The sequence below is a fragment of the Camelina sativa genome, chromosome 17 (assembly GCF_000633955.1).
Source record: "Camelina sativa cultivar DH55 chromosome 17, Cs, whole genome shotgun sequence".
In the NCBI taxonomy this organism is placed as follows: Eukaryota; Viridiplantae; Streptophyta; class Magnoliopsida; order Brassicales; family Brassicaceae; genus Camelina; species Camelina sativa.
Window position 1 is genome coordinate 33,631,158 of NC_025701.1, and position 15,823 is coordinate 33,646,980.

The window sequence follows — 15,823 nt, forward strand, 5'->3', positions numbered from 1 at the left end:
ACTAAAATTAAAAAATGCATAAATTAATTTAGATTAATAACATATAAACATTTATAAATATGTGTATGAATATAAAACTTAAAAATTTAAATATATGTAATTAAAAATTAAAAATATATATGAAAAATAATATTCTGTAATTTTAGTCGGTTGAAACGGTCGTTTAGGCGTTGCTGAGCGCCTAGCGCCTAGACTTAAAAGTTACACAAAGCCTGCTTATGTATGTATTGGACCATCTTCATTGCTAAGTCCGATCTCTTTGGAACCTGGTTGTGTATGGAGAGGTGTCTTACATCTTGACAATTGATATGTCTATATTTTATCTCTCCCTAGCATATATTTATCATGCATTTAGCTAGGATAACTCATTGTTTTGCATCATTTTCTAGTCCTTTCTATACACTTTGCATGTCTAGGTAGTTCTTGCATCATCCTTGCATACATTGTGCATTTCGGAGTATTTCAGGTATCTAGGAGACGTCGGGAACGCATCACTCGACCCATCCGCTGCACAACACTCCCGGAACCGTCTCTCGAGCCAATCTCACAACCCTGATCGAGCCCCTCTCTCGAGCCAGTCTCATCCGCTCGATCGAGCCACCCCGTTCGAGCTGTTCCACTCGAGTGGGATTTAGCTTTTGACGTCTTCATCAAAGTTGTACGGAATTGAGTCATCTTTCCAACGCCGTTTATTTCAAGCCAATCGGAGGTGTGGTTCAAGAGTTATCATCGTTTTAGTGGATGCGTATACACCCAGCTCGAGCCAAAACCACTCTGGATCGAGCCAACACCACTCTGGTTCGAGCCAACATCCCTCCACTCCACCCAGTCGACCTTGCTCGAGCCAGCCTCACCACGCATCACTCGACCTCACTCGAGCCATCTGGGTCGAGCCACTGGACACACACTGACTCATTCGCACATGTCCGGAAGACGTTATGTCTTACACGCTTCAGGAGATTCCCAAACCGACTCTTCACCTTGTCGTTTTAAGTTTTAGGGATTTACATGTTTTTACTATAAATACATTTTGTTAAGTCTTGGCTGAAGACATCTTTTAATCTCATATTGTTCTATTCCTTAAGGTTTTACCTAGCCACCAAATACGTTTTCAGACTTTGTAATCCGCTATCTTGGAGTTTATTGAGTATTCGCATTTGATTTATTTTACAAGTTGTTCATCTCATTTTTATCTATCTAAGAATGTTTGTTTCAATGTTTTCTGAGTTTGCATCCTTGATGATGATTTTCGGATCTGAGTAGTGTGGTAGTTCTTGAGGATTGGATAGATTAGGTAGAGGATCTTAGGATGTAGAGTGTTTAAGCTTTGATTTGTATGATTCTCTTAGGATGTAGAGTGTTTAAGCAAGAAAACATTGCTTAGAAGCTGTAAACAGCTATGTTAGTGTTTCTGGGGTTAAAATGTGTCATTGGAACTAGGTCTTAGACATTTCCGCACTCAAAAGGTGTTCGATGAAATGTCTAACCAACTAGTGCTAGAGACTTACGTTCCTAGCCTAAGAGATTAGTTGTCTAGGATGTTTGTTGACGTGAATGAACTTGTTTTTCATGCCATGCTTGAACATGTTTCTCTAGCAAGAGCTAGGTTTGGAAGTGGTTGAGTTTGAGTAGCTTATGTCAAGAGATTGGATTAGCTAAGAGTGATGTTCATTGTTTAGGGATGATTTGCTTGTGACATGTTAAACACTCTATAGACTAGGATACTCCACCGACATCAATTACTCCCATCCTTAGAACCTCTTTTTTTTCTGATTTTTATTCCATTCCTGAGACTGTTTCCCTTCTTGTTGTCTAGTTCATGCTTAGAATCGTTTTCGGTTTCACTAATTCTTGTTCGCTTCTTGTCATACATTTTCGTTTCTAGTTCTGTGACTCATTTCCATTTTGCATTCTGATCATTCTAGGATTGTTAGACAAACACTCTTTTTGAATTGGCTTGACTTGTGATTGCTTGATTGCATCTTGATTGCTAGCAACATCCCATTTGAATTGACACCTTAAGTACTACAACACCTAAGGTTAATTGAGACCTACTAGGAGACACAAAAATCCTAGTATTAACAATCCTAATTCCTAAGGCGTTATATTTTTAACATAATAATAACTTGGTTAACTAAAAGGAGTTTGACAAAAAAAGGTTAACTAAAAGGTATCAAAACAGTAATTGTTTTAAAGTTTTAACCTCCAAGATCATTAAATTCTTCCAACAAGGAAAATCTATTATTCAACTCCACCAGCGGACAACCTCACTATGAAGTGCTCAAAACATTATTGAAATACAAGTGAAATATGTTTAAGAATATAGTATCCTCATATAGCCACATACACAAAGGTCTGCTGTATAACAAAAATTGATTAGAAAGTAAAAATTCACAAATACTTAAATTTCACCATTTATCCCCAGCTTTGAATCACTTTTCAACAAGGTATGTATGGATAGAAAAGAAACATTGTCATCTCCCCTCATTGATCTTCACGCCGTGCATTGGCTTAAAGTCGCCGTCTCTGGGCGTCACAAACCTCGTGGAGGAGAATGAAAAAGCGCTTGTGTCTTTAGTTTGAAAGGTGTTGAAAGAGGAGCTTGAGGTGTCATCAACTGTCCAGTCGGTTAGGTAGCCTGGCTTAGAGGTTACATCACTGACATCAATGTCTCCTGAAAGCATGGCCACCACTCTTGACATTGGTGGTCTCAATCCATAAGATGCCTGAATGCAAAGCAGAGCAATTCCTATCATGCGTTTCACTTCTTCCATGTTGAATTCAGTCAGCTCCTGATCGATTAGGTCACCTTCACGTCTTTGCTCGTGCTGATTCCATGCCTATTGATTGTACACCACGTTTAATATATCGACTTATACCATTTAAAAATGTATTAAACTAACAAGAACGTACCCAGTCCAGAAGATATTTCTTTTCATCATCCAGGCTTGTATCATAGTTTTTCCTTCCACTCACTAGCTCAAGAGCCACAACACCAAAGGCATACACATCTGTTTTCTCTGATAGTTGTCCACGCATGGCATACTCTGGCGCAAGATATCCACTGCATTAATTGGTACAAGACCATGTGTTATATAAACCTATAATATTGTTACAAAGAAGAAAATTAGTAGAGGCTTTGGGGATAGGTACATGGTCCCTGCCACTTTGGTACTCATATGGGTATTACTTTCATCGTATAGCTTTGCAAGCCCAAAATCAGAAACTTTTGGGAGCAGCTTAGAGTCAAGCAAAATGTTGCTGGCCTTTACATCCCTGTGTACTATGCGATCACTCGCCTCCTCGTGGAGGTAGGCTAGACCTCTGGCAACTCCCAGGCATATCTCATAACGGGTTGGCCAATCAAGATGTAAAATCTTTTCACCTCCTGCAACATCCCAAAATCAGCTTGGCTGCAGAGAATCAAAGGGTAAATTAACTACTAATCTTTCTGCTCCATCATTACCAAATAGTGCCTGATCGAGACTGCCATTTGGGAGGTACTCATATACGAGCAAACGATGATCTCCTTCATAGCAGCACCCGTAAAGCTTTACTAGGTTGCGATGCAGAACTGTAGAAATTGTTATGATCTCTGCTACAAATTGTCCCTTCCCGTGTCGAGATCCATCCGACAACACTTTCACAGCGATCTCTCTTCCATCACTCAGGTTTCCCTGTTGGAGTAATGTGTTAAATCATAACAAAAACACTTTTGGTATGGGACCGGGCTTACCTTATAAACAGAACCAAACCCTCCCTCTCCAAGCTTGTTTGAGGGATCGAAATCTTGAGTAGCACTTTTAAGTTCAGAGTAAGTAAAAGTGTAAGGTTTTACATCCATACTAAGCAGCTCTGCAACAAAAAAAGGAGTTATGAACCAATTTGAAAGATGATATTTATTAGCGATATATTATGGGCTTAGTGTTTTGGGATTTAAACGTGTAATGTACGTCAATGACGGTTTGTATAAATCCTAGTTAAACATGTATATATAAGGTTGTAATCAAGATCAATAAAATCAAGGCAGTTCAATACCTAATTCTACATGGTATCAGAGCTAGAAAAGTTTTAAAAATTCTTGTTGTTCATCGATAGTTTCGATTCGTTGTGTTCATCGATAGTTTCGATTTGTCTTGTGTATCGAGTTCTTTATGACTACTCAAGGAGAACAGATGTCTTCGTCTACATGGTCTATCATCACTTCCGCTGCTTCCACGGTGGTGTCACCATATACTCTGTCAAGCTCCGACAACCCCGGGACTGTTATCACCTCTGTTTTGCTAAACGGAGACAACTACAACGAATGGTCTGAGGAGATGTTGAATGCTCTTCAAGCCAAACGAAAAACAAGCTTCATCAACGGCACAATCCCAAAGCCTGCAAGCACCGATCCCGATTTTGAGAATTGGAAGACCGTAAATTCCATGATCGTGGGTTGGATAAGGGCTTCGATTGAGCCAAAAGTTAAGACCACCGTAACTTTTATCTCTGATGCTCATCTTCTTTGGGATGAGTTTCAGCAGCGTTTCTCTGTTAGTAACAATGTTCGAGTTCATCAAATCAAGGCTCAGCTTGCCTCTTGTCGCCAGCACGGACAGACGATCGTAGAATATTACGGCAAGTTGTGTCATCTTTGGGATGAATTGAAAACCTATCAAGCTAGTCCGGTGTGTCCCCATGGTTCGATTCTGACTGCAATCGTTACTGAAAGGGATAATGAGAAGCTTCATCGTTTGTAATGGGTCTTGATGATGCACGATTTGGTGGGATTTGCACAAGCCTCATCAACATGGATCCCCTTCCCACTCTCGGTGTTGCGTATTCTAAAGTCATTCGTGAAGAACAAAGGCTTCTTGCTTCCCGTCTTCAAGAAGATCGTCACGATGCTGTCGGGTTCGTCACTCGCCATCAAGCTTTGCCCACCGGAACAAAACTTTCTGTTGGGAACTGTGCTGAGTATTCTATCGTTAAGTCTCGTCCTGTTTTGTGTTATCATTGTGGACGGTCGGGTCATGAAAAGAAAGATTGTTGGTCCATCATTGGTTTTCCTGATTGGTGGACTGAGCGTAGTGGTGTTGGTCGTGGCTCGGGTGGTCGTGGTCGAGGCGGACGTGGCACTGGTTCTGGCCGCGGTAGAGGACAGTTTGCTACGGCTCATGCGACCAGCTCTAATCCGTCTTCGTTCCCTGAATTCACACAAGATCAGCTTCGTGTTCTCTCTCAGATGATTCATGAGAAAACATCAGCTGCAAGTAGTTCCGATAAGTTGTCTGGTAAGAAGAATTTTGGTGATGTTATTCTTGATACGGGGGCGTCCCATCATATGACTGGTCAACTTTCTCTCTTAATTAATGTTGTCTCTATTCCACCTTGTTCGATTGGGTTTGCTGACGGAAGTAATACGTTTGCTTTGAGTATGGGAGATTTTTCTCTCTCCGAGAAAGTTGCACTGCATAATGTGCTTTTTGTGCCAACATTGAATTGCACCTTGATTTCTGTCTCCAAAATTGTCAAGCAAACAAAGTGTATGGCCGTGTTTACTGATACAATTTTTGTTTTACATGACCGTTTTTCGAGGACTTTGATTGGAAGAGGTGAAGAGCGTGATGGAGTTTATTATCTGACGGATGTTGCTACTGCTAAGATTCACACGGTCAAGGCTTCTTCTGATCAAGATTTGTGGCATCAGCGGTTGGGTCATCCAAGTTTTTTCGTACTTTCTGCATTACCTATGGTTTCTATTTCTGATTCGTCTATTAGCTCTCGTTTTTGTGACATCTGTTTTCGAGCTAAACAAACTAGAGAAGTTTTTTCACAAAGTATTAATAAAGCATTGGATTGTTTTTCTTTAATACATTGCGATGTTTGGGGACCCTATCCTGTTCCATCCTCATGTGGTGCTGTTTATTTTTTAACAATTGTGGATGATTTCTCAAGATCTGTCTGGACGTATTTAATGCTTGAAAAATCGGAAGTACGGACCATCCTCACTAACTTTCTCGCTTACACCGAAAGACAGTTTGGCAATTGAGAGTCTATGGGTTTTTTAAACCAAGTACAAGTCTGATGGTTCTATTGAATGTTACAAAGCTCGGTTGGTCGTATGTGGTAATAAGCAGGTTGAAGGGGTGGATTTTGGCGAGACTTTTGCACCCGTGGTAAAAATGACTACGGTTCGTACACTTCTACGTCTTGTTGCTGCTAAACATTGGGAGGTTTATCAAATGGACGTTAACAACGCCTTTCTTCATGGCGATCTCGAGGACGAGGTTTATATGAAACTTCCTCCCGGTTTTCGACACTCTCAGCCTAACAAAGTTTGTCGCCTTAAAAAGGCATTGTATGGGCTTAAACAAGCTCTGCGGTGTTGGTTCAAGAAGCTCTCGGACTCTTTGCTTCGTTTCGGTTTTGTTCAGGCCTATGATGATTACTCTTTATTTTCATATACTCGTGAGAATATCGAACTTTGGTTGCTGATTTATGTTGATGACTTGCTCATTTGTGGTAATGACAGTTATATGCTACAAAAATTCAAAGATTATTTGGGGAAATGTTTTTCCATGAAGGATCTAGGTAAGTTGAAGTATTTCCTTGGTATTGAAGTTTCCCGTGGGTCGGATGGTATCTTCTTGTCTCAACGGAAGTACACCTTGGATATTATCGCTGACAGTGGTAATCTTGGTGCTTGTCCTGCCGTCACTCCTCTTGAAGAAAACCATCATCTTGCGGATGATGATGGTCCATTGCTTTCCGATCCTACGCCTTACCGTCGTCTTGTTGGGCGTTTGCTCTATCTTCTTCATACTCGTCCTGAGTAAGCCTATTCGGTGCATGTGTTATCTCAGTTTATGAAGCAACTGCGGGCAGCTCACTAGGATGCGGCTCTCCGGGTTGTTAAGTTCTTAAAAGGTTCACCAGGCCAAGGGATTCTTCTTCTATCTGATCCTGATTTATCACTCACGGTGTACTGTGACTCTGATTGGTCTACTTGTTCGATTACACGACGCTCACTTACTGCTTATGTTGTTCTCCTTGGTGGTTCTCCGATAGCTTGGAAGGCTAAGAAGCAAGATGTCGTCTCTCATTCTTCTGCCGAAGCAGAATATCGCGCAATGTCTGTTGCACTTCGTGAAATCAAATGGTTGCGTAAGTTGTTAAAAGAATTTGGTATTGAGCAAACTGTGCCAACTCTTTTGTTCTGTGATAACAAGGCTGCTTTACACATCGCTGCTAATCCAGTCTTCCATGAACGCACTAAACATATCGAAAATGATTTTCATGCAGTTCGTGATGCAGTTCGTGATGGTATCATTACTACTCACCATGTTCGGTCCGAAGATCAACTTGCAGACTTACTGACTAAAACACTAGGTAGTCTGCAGTTTCTCTATTTGATGTCCAAGTTGGGTGTTCAAGACCTTCACACTCCAACGTGAGGGGGAGTATTAGCGGTATATTATGGGCTTAGTGTTTTGGGCTTTAAATGTGTAATGTACGTCAATGACGGTTTGTATAAACCCTAGTTAAACATGTATATATAAGGTTGTAATCAAGATCAATAAAATCAAGGCAGTTCAATACCTAATTCTACAATATTCAAGCTCAAGGACCTTGTAACTTGCTTGTGACATGTATACCTTTATCAACTGTGTAACGTTTTTTGCCTTTTCGGATGATGAAGATAACCACGCCCGCAAAAAAGATGCTCAAAAGTCCTAGGCCAAGACCAGCACCCACAACTGTACCAGTCCTATACTTTTTCTTTGATGGTGGCCTGTTAGCTACTGTTGGTGTAAAATCTAAACAAGAATATGTAACACTTAGGCATCAGGTGATGTAAAAAAAAAATGAAATAAAAGAAAAGTTCGCCAGTTGTACTTGTTGTGGTACCTGGTTTTGCACTGACAGCCGATATTAATGGCCCATAAGTACCCATAGTAGGAACACCAATTGATCCTTTGCCAGCCCATAAAAGATGAATTTCAAGGTAATTTTCTGATACATTTGCTTTATAATCTTTCTGAACACCTCCGACAGTAGCGTCACCACCAACTATTCGGCGTATATCAAAATCCTTTTCAACAAGTCTTCCCTGGAAACATGAGCTAGGTTTCAGCAAGAAAGATTATATGGTTACACCAACAATTATACTTGTAACGCGGTAGGGCAGACCTGGACATAAATATCAAATAGTCGTCTTGCTAAACCTTTCCATGTGTTAGAACCAATAATCTGTATTTCAGCAAACTGAAGTGTTACGGTATAGACTCCATTTTCAAGCCCCAACCCATAATACCTTAGGGAAGATGAAGATTTTCTTGCGGACCGAAAAAGGTCTGAGTCCAAAGCGTTAACAACCCATATATTACTAATACTCTGGGCAAAAAGTCCTACACTACTAGCTGCCCATCTCTGAACATCACTCACGACAAATGAAGCTGCTCCAAGATCCTCGTCCTCCCTCTCAAATACTTCTCCGCTAACAGACGGTAGTTGTGGGCCTCCGCAGTTGATGAAAAAGTCAGAATCTAGAGACCACCAGTCATTAATAGATCAAACCTTAAGCAAATCTTTTTTCCAACAGAATACACGGTTAAGCACAACGTTTATGATGATATACATCTCTCTCTCTCTCTCTCTGTTACACTTACAGATTCCTTTGCCTCGGTTGCAGGGGAAGTTCTTCTGCAAGCACTTTAGTCCTGGTAAAACCCTTTTGTAACAAAAATATAAACAGATTTAGAGAGACAAGAAAAACAAAATATATGAAACAGGAATTTCAGGGCATATCACCTCTTGTCTAGACCTTCCAAGTTGAAGTTGTTAACAACAAGGTTGCTGCACAAATAACATACAGTTTTATTATTATTCTTAGAAATGTTTCCTACAAAAGAAAAAAAGAAGCGCTGAGATTGAAAAACACCGTTAGTATATTTAGTAGAGAGTGTGTTTTGTGTACTTACAGTTTCAAGTTTGGTAAGCTGACCCATGAAGGAAGACTACCAGACAAATCATTGTAGGATACATCTCTGAAAGAATAACGTACAGAAGAATTATGATTAGGATCTACAGAATATGTTATATAATCAATAACAGTTTCCAGATTATGTATGATCAGGACTTTGTGGCTTTCAAAGGTGATTAATTAGAAAGGACTATATATGTAACTCACATATTGATCAAACTCCGGCTCTTTTCAGTGGGCAAAGAACCATTTAACGTGTTGTTTCCAAGATACCTAATATGAAGACAACGTACAAAAGTATTTCATTCCACAGTTATATATATCATCACTGGTAGGGAATACATACCAACCAACATGAAGACCCAAACAAAAAAAGTAGAAAACTTACAAGTGAGTAAGACCACTTAAGTTGAAAAGTGAAGCCGGAATTGGTCCATGTAGTTTGTTGAAGCTCAAATCACTGGAAAACAGACACGAATCACACATCAAGTTCAATGAACGGAAAAATGGAGAAATAATTATATGATATTGTCAGCAATGTTAAGATCACTTTGGGTGGCTTTCGCAAATCATCTCACTAGCTCGTACGTATGTTGTAGTAACTTACACTTGTCTCAGTTTTGAGTATTCCCCGATATTAGAGGGGATTGTCCCAGTGAGATTGCTGTTTCTAAATGTTCTGCGACTCATATGATCAAATGTTAAATACAAGGAGGAGAGGGAAACAGTTCATAGTTCACATATTGGAGTAGAATTGTAGCCTTACAATGTATTTAGAGATTTCATGTCTTTGATGAATTCGAGAGAAGAGCTTCCATTGGAGATATCACCAACACTCCTACATTTTAGGATATGATTATAAACGTAGAGGAGAAGATAGTAAATAAGAATGATTTTGGCACCAATGCAACTAACACATACAGGTCTGTCAAAGAAGTTAAGTTGGAAATTGACGACGGTAGCGGACCACTCAAACGAGTTCCGTGAAGTTTCCTGCATGCAGTAAAACATGCCATGCATGAAGAATTTCCCAATATATGACAAAAAAATTGAAGGAAAAAAATGAAATCATTCTTACAAGATAGTAAGTCTGGTCCATTTTCCTATAAATTCCGGGATCGGACCAGTAACGTCCACATCGTTTAACCAACTGGTACAAACATTATTAAGGAAAAAATCACCCCAAGAAAATAATAATGTAAAGTCACAAATAGGTAACAAAAATTAATGTAGAAATCCAACTATGAAACTTAACAATATGCGAATTCAATAAACATGAAAGTCTTACGCGTCTTGCAGCTCTACAAGATTAGCAAATGATGAAGGTATTTCTCCACTAAGTCCAGAATTTCCTAGGTATCTGCAATAAAAAAAAAAAGTAAGAAATGATAACAAAACTAGATGATTATGATGAAATATTATTAATTAAAAACACTGCAGAGATTAGTGAATTACACAAAAGTACTATATATATATGTACATTCTCACATTTTCAGTAGTCTTGTACAGTTCCCAATCTCAGCTGGTATAGGACCGGAAAAGTTATTTAGTCCAATACCTCTGCTTGCAAAAAAAGATATGTTTAATATTAAGGAAGCATCAAAATCTGACATTTACTATGTTTTTTTAAAGAAGAATGGAGAATAAGAATAAGAAGAAGAAGAAGAAGAAGCTTACAGCGATTTTAAACTTGTAAGCAAACCAATTTCCTTGGGGAAGGGGCCAGACAAGGCATTGATCCCAATAGTTCTACAGTAGTTGAGAAACCGTTGTAGTGTGACAGAATTAAAAAGAAAAGGAAGAAGAATTAAGGTTTCATTCAATCAACACATGAGCCTTATAATATTACATCCATTCCAGTTGAGTCAAGTTTCCAATTGCAGGAGAAAGGGAGCCTGTTATATAATTTTGAGCCAGGTTCCTGAAAGAAAGATGCATATCGTCATCTTTTGAGTTTTTTTTTTAAAAAATTTCTTTTAAATGATGATAAAAAAAGAAAAGAAAAGGAAATGGTAAAAGTCTATACAGATCGGTGAGGTATGTCAAAGTCCAGAGCTGTGGAGGTATGGGTCCTGATACATCTTTCGCAAAAACCTTGCTGTGAAAGTGAAACAACATTGATCGAAGGGGTGATGAATGCAAAAAGATTTAAGGAAAAAAAAAAGAGAGAAATATATGTACAGGGCAGTGATGCGGCAGATTGTGGACTTGTCGAAATAGCAGTCGCATTTTATTAAAGGGTTGTAGTTTTTGTCCTCCATGGTGATTTCCTCCTTGATGGCAGCGCCGGAGCAAAGTTCGCCGCTGATGTTCCATTCCCTCGGAGCCTTGATCCTCCAAGCCGCGAAGATGGAGTTCAAAGCTCGCGCTGTTTGCATGCAATTTATCCCATAACCGTCAGTTTGTTTAAATCAAACATGCAACTTAATTAATTTAATTATTTCAGTAAAGTACCTTCGTCGGGATGAGTAGTGGCTACGGTTAGGTTTTGAGCTCGAACCATGTGAACCGAACCGGAGATACACAAGAGGAACCAGACGGTGAGGAGCATGTAAAGGTATAGAGAACGACAATCACTTAAATTGTTTGGAAACGCGCCAAGCAAACGCTTTTATTCAAACTTATAAAACTCCCTTTTACAAGTTATGAATCTAAGCCTACTCTCTTGTCTATCTAACACAACACCCTGTGTAGATCTAAAAGAGTAAAATACACTCACCTTCAAAGCTCTTTTTGTTTGCTCGAAGGTTTACAAATCTCTCAAACTTATCCCACGAGTGCTAACTCTTTTTGCGGCTAGCCCTCGTCCCTTTAAACACTTCACATACGATCTCTAACCTAGATCTTTGTGAATCCCTAACAAAAAGGAAATATTCCTTATCCTAAGAAATATCCTCCCTAATCCTCTCGATCAAATATACTCTCAATCTTCTCGTGTATATCTTGATCTTCTCCTTCCTTCCTTCTCACGCTCCTTGTCACGACTCCCATAATCTTCTTCCACGTCAGCTCAAACGCCACGTCAGCATAACAGCACTCTGAGACACTTCGCAGGCTCCTGTCACCTTCAGAACTCTGATGCACTTTCAGAGCAGACACTTGGGCATCGTCGCTCGGCAGCAGTTTAATTTTACTCTTTTTTAGTATATATATTTTTTTGTGTGTGTGTCTGACTGACATCAACGGTTGTCTGACACAAAAGCTTCGGTGTATATCGCCTCCCTTATATGTATGTTGTCTTCCTTTTACTTTTTAATAATTGTCTTAAATTATCTTTCTTGACTTATATTCATTGACTCATATAATAACCAACCAAAACATGATAAGTGGACCATCGTCTCATTTATTAATGTTTTGACGGCAAGTAAGCAAAATATCTTACTATAGTGTCCCGATTACAATCGACTTCAAATACCGACCAGTCGTGTATGTTTTCTTTGTATGCAAATTGTTAGGATACAAACAATGTCCTATATCTGAAGATTAGAAAATAAGTTTTTAATATATATGCCAAGATCAACTCTAATTAGTATGAGGTTTTTTGGGAATGAGCCCAATAAGAAATTCGTGCAGCCTTTGCCATCTGGATCCAGAGCGGACAATATCATACTAATAGGGGAGTTGACTTGGACTTGGAAAGCTCAACAATTGGTATCAAAGCCTATATCGAAAAGTGGACCTAGGGGAATGGGGGTGGGCTTTGTGTTTCCGTGTGAGAGGATCTCTCAAAAAGATGACATGATTAAGGTTGACTCAAAAATACTTCAGGAATAAAGAGGTACCGGATTCTGGGCCATAGGATCGTGGTATATGGTTTGAAAGGAGGTTTGTTGGGATACAACTCTAATTAGTATGAGGCCTGAGTCCAATAAAAAATCCGTGAAAGCTAGACTACTTGGACCTAAAGTGGACAATATCATACTAATAGGGGAGCTGGCTTGGGCTTGGAAAGCCCAACACAAATGTTTTCGCTAAAGACTTTTGGCAACTTAGCTGTAAACACTTTGGACAGGTAAGTCTCATAGTCGTCAATCTCTTTCTGCGTTTATATGTTTCAAACTTTCAATTTGTTTATCTCTTTCTTATCTAGAGGAATAAACATAAGAGATTCAATATGTTTTTGTCAGCCTCCAAGCATTGCGATACACTTTAAATGTACATAAAAAAACTTTTGGATAGATAGAGAAGAAACATTCTCATCTCGCCTCATTAATCTTAACTCCAAGCATTGGCTGAAAGTCGCCATCTCTGGGCGTCACAAACCTCGTGGAGGAGGAGGAAGAAGTGCTTGTGTCTTTAGTTTGAAAGGTTCCTAGAGAGGAGCTTGAGGTGTCATCAAATATCCAGTCGGGTTGGTAGCGTGGCTTAGAGGTTACATCACTGACCTCAACGTCTCCTGAAAGCATCGCCACCACTCTTGACATAGGTGGTCTTATAGCATGAGATGTCTGAGTGCACAGCAGAGCAATTTTTATCATGCGTTTCACTTCTTCCATGTTAAAGTCAGTCAGCTCCTGATCGATTATTTCAACTTCACGGCTTTTCTCATGTAGATTCCATGCCTATTAATTGTACACCACAATTTTATTAGCTAATTTAGCTTTATAACATTTCTAATCAAAATGTATATATATAAAACTAACAAGGACGTACGTACCCATTCAAGAAGATAATTTGTTTCATCATCCAGGCTCACATCAGAGATTTTCCTTCCACTAGCTAGCTCAAGAGCCACAACACCAAAGGCATACACATCTGTTTTCTCTGTTAGATGTCCACGCATGGCATACTCTGGCGCAAGATACCCTCTATATTGGTCATTGGTACAACATCATGTGTTATAAACCCATAGTATCGTTGCAAAGAAGAAAAATAGTAGAGGTTTTGGGGATACGTACATGGTCCCTGCCACTCTTGTACTTATGTGGGTTTTCTTGTCATCATATAGCTTTGCAAGCCCAAAATCAGAAACTTTTGGGAGCAGCTTAGAATCAAGCAAAATGTTGCTGGCCTTCACATCCCTGTGTACTATGCAAATACTTGCTTCCTCGTGGAGGTAGGCTAGACCTCTGGCTACTCCCAGGCATATCTCAAAACGGGTTGACCAATCAAGATGCAAAGCCTTTTCAGCTCCTGCAACATCCAAATCAGTTCGGCAGAGAATGAAGGATATATAAGTACTAATCTTGCTGCTCATTACTGACCATGGCCAAATAGTGCATGATCGAGACTTCCATTAGGGAGGTACTCATATACGAGCATACGATGATCTCCTTCATAGCAGCACCCGTAAAGCTTTACTAGGTTGCGATGCAGAACTGTAGAAATTGTTACGATTTCTGCCACAAATTGTCCCTTACCGTGTCTGGATCCAACCGACAACACTTTCACCGCAATCTCTCTACCATCATTCAGGTTTCCCTGTTGAATTAATGTGTTAGATCATAACAAAAAAAGACATTTGTTCATTTTGATATGAGGTTTACCTTATATACAGACCCAAACCCTCCCTCTCCAAGCTTGTTTGAGGGATCAAAATCTTGAGTGGCACTTTTAAGTTCAGAGTAAGTAAAAGTGTAAGGTTTTACGTCCATACTAAGTAGTTCTGCAAGAGACAATGTCGGTTCTTAAATAAATCAATTTAAAAGATGATACTCATATGAACTAATTTAGAAGGATGATACTGATGCTCGATCAAGGGATAGTTTGTGTTGTAATAACATATATACCTTCATCATCTGTGTAACGCTTTCGTCTTTTTCGGATGATGAAGAGAACCACGCCCACCAAAAAGATGATGAAAAGTCCTATGCCAACAATAGCACCCACAACAGTACCAGTCCCATGATTTTCGTTTGAAGGTGGCCTGTTAGCTACTGTTGGTGTAAAATCTGAACATCAATATGTAACACTCAGGCCTTAGGAGATAGAAAGAAACAAAACCTGTAGGCAAAAGATCAAGAAGAAAAAAAAAAAAGGAATTCGCTACTTGTTGTTGTTGTGATACCTGGTTTTGCACTGACGGCCGATATCAGTGGCCCATAAGTACCTTCAACAGGAATACTAAATGATCCTTTGCCACCCCATAAAAGAAGGATTTCAAGGTAATTTTCTGATACATTTGCTTTATATTCTCTCCGAACTGCTCCGACAGTAGAGTCACCAACTGTTCTGCGTATATCAAAATCCTTTGCAACAAGTCTTCCCTGGATATAACGAAGCTAGGTTTCAGAATTCAACAAGAAGATTATTACACCAACAAGTAAACTTGTAAGGCGGTAGGGCAGACCTGGACATAAATGTCAAAAGGTCGTCGTCCTAAAGCTTTCCACGTGTTAGAACCAACAATTACTAATTCAGCAAACTGAAGTCTTACTGTATAGACTCCATTTTCAAGCCCCAACCCATAATACCTTAGGGAAGATGAAGAATGTCTTGCTGACTGAAAAAGCTCTGAGTCCATAGTGTTGACAACCCACATATTATTACTACTCTGAGAATAAAATCCTACACTACTGGCTGCCCATCTCTGAACATCACTCACGAAAAAAGAAGCTGATCCAAGATCCTCCTCATCCCTCTCAAATACTGCTCCGCTAACAGACTGTATTTGTGAGCCTCCGCAGTTGATGGCAAAGTCAGAATCTAGACCACCAGTCATTAGTAGAGAAAACCTTATTAGAACATATATTGAGAACAATATAATGATTATGATGATATATCTCTGTCACACTTACAGATTCCTTTGCCTCGATTGCAAGGGAAGTTCTTCTGCAGACACTTTAGTCCTGGTAGAACTCTTTTTAACAAAACATAAACAATTTCATTAAGAAAAAAAAAAAAAAAAAAAAAAAA

At 39.4% G+C, this 15,823-nt stretch overlaps 2 pseudogenes; both read right to left on the minus strand.

Annotated features, from left to right (window-relative positions):
• Nucleotides 2,299–11,630, minus strand: LOC104758822 (annotated as a pseudogene).
• Nucleotides 12,991–15,823, minus strand: part of LOC104758821 — a 6,545-nt pseudogene continuing 3,712 nt past the window's right edge.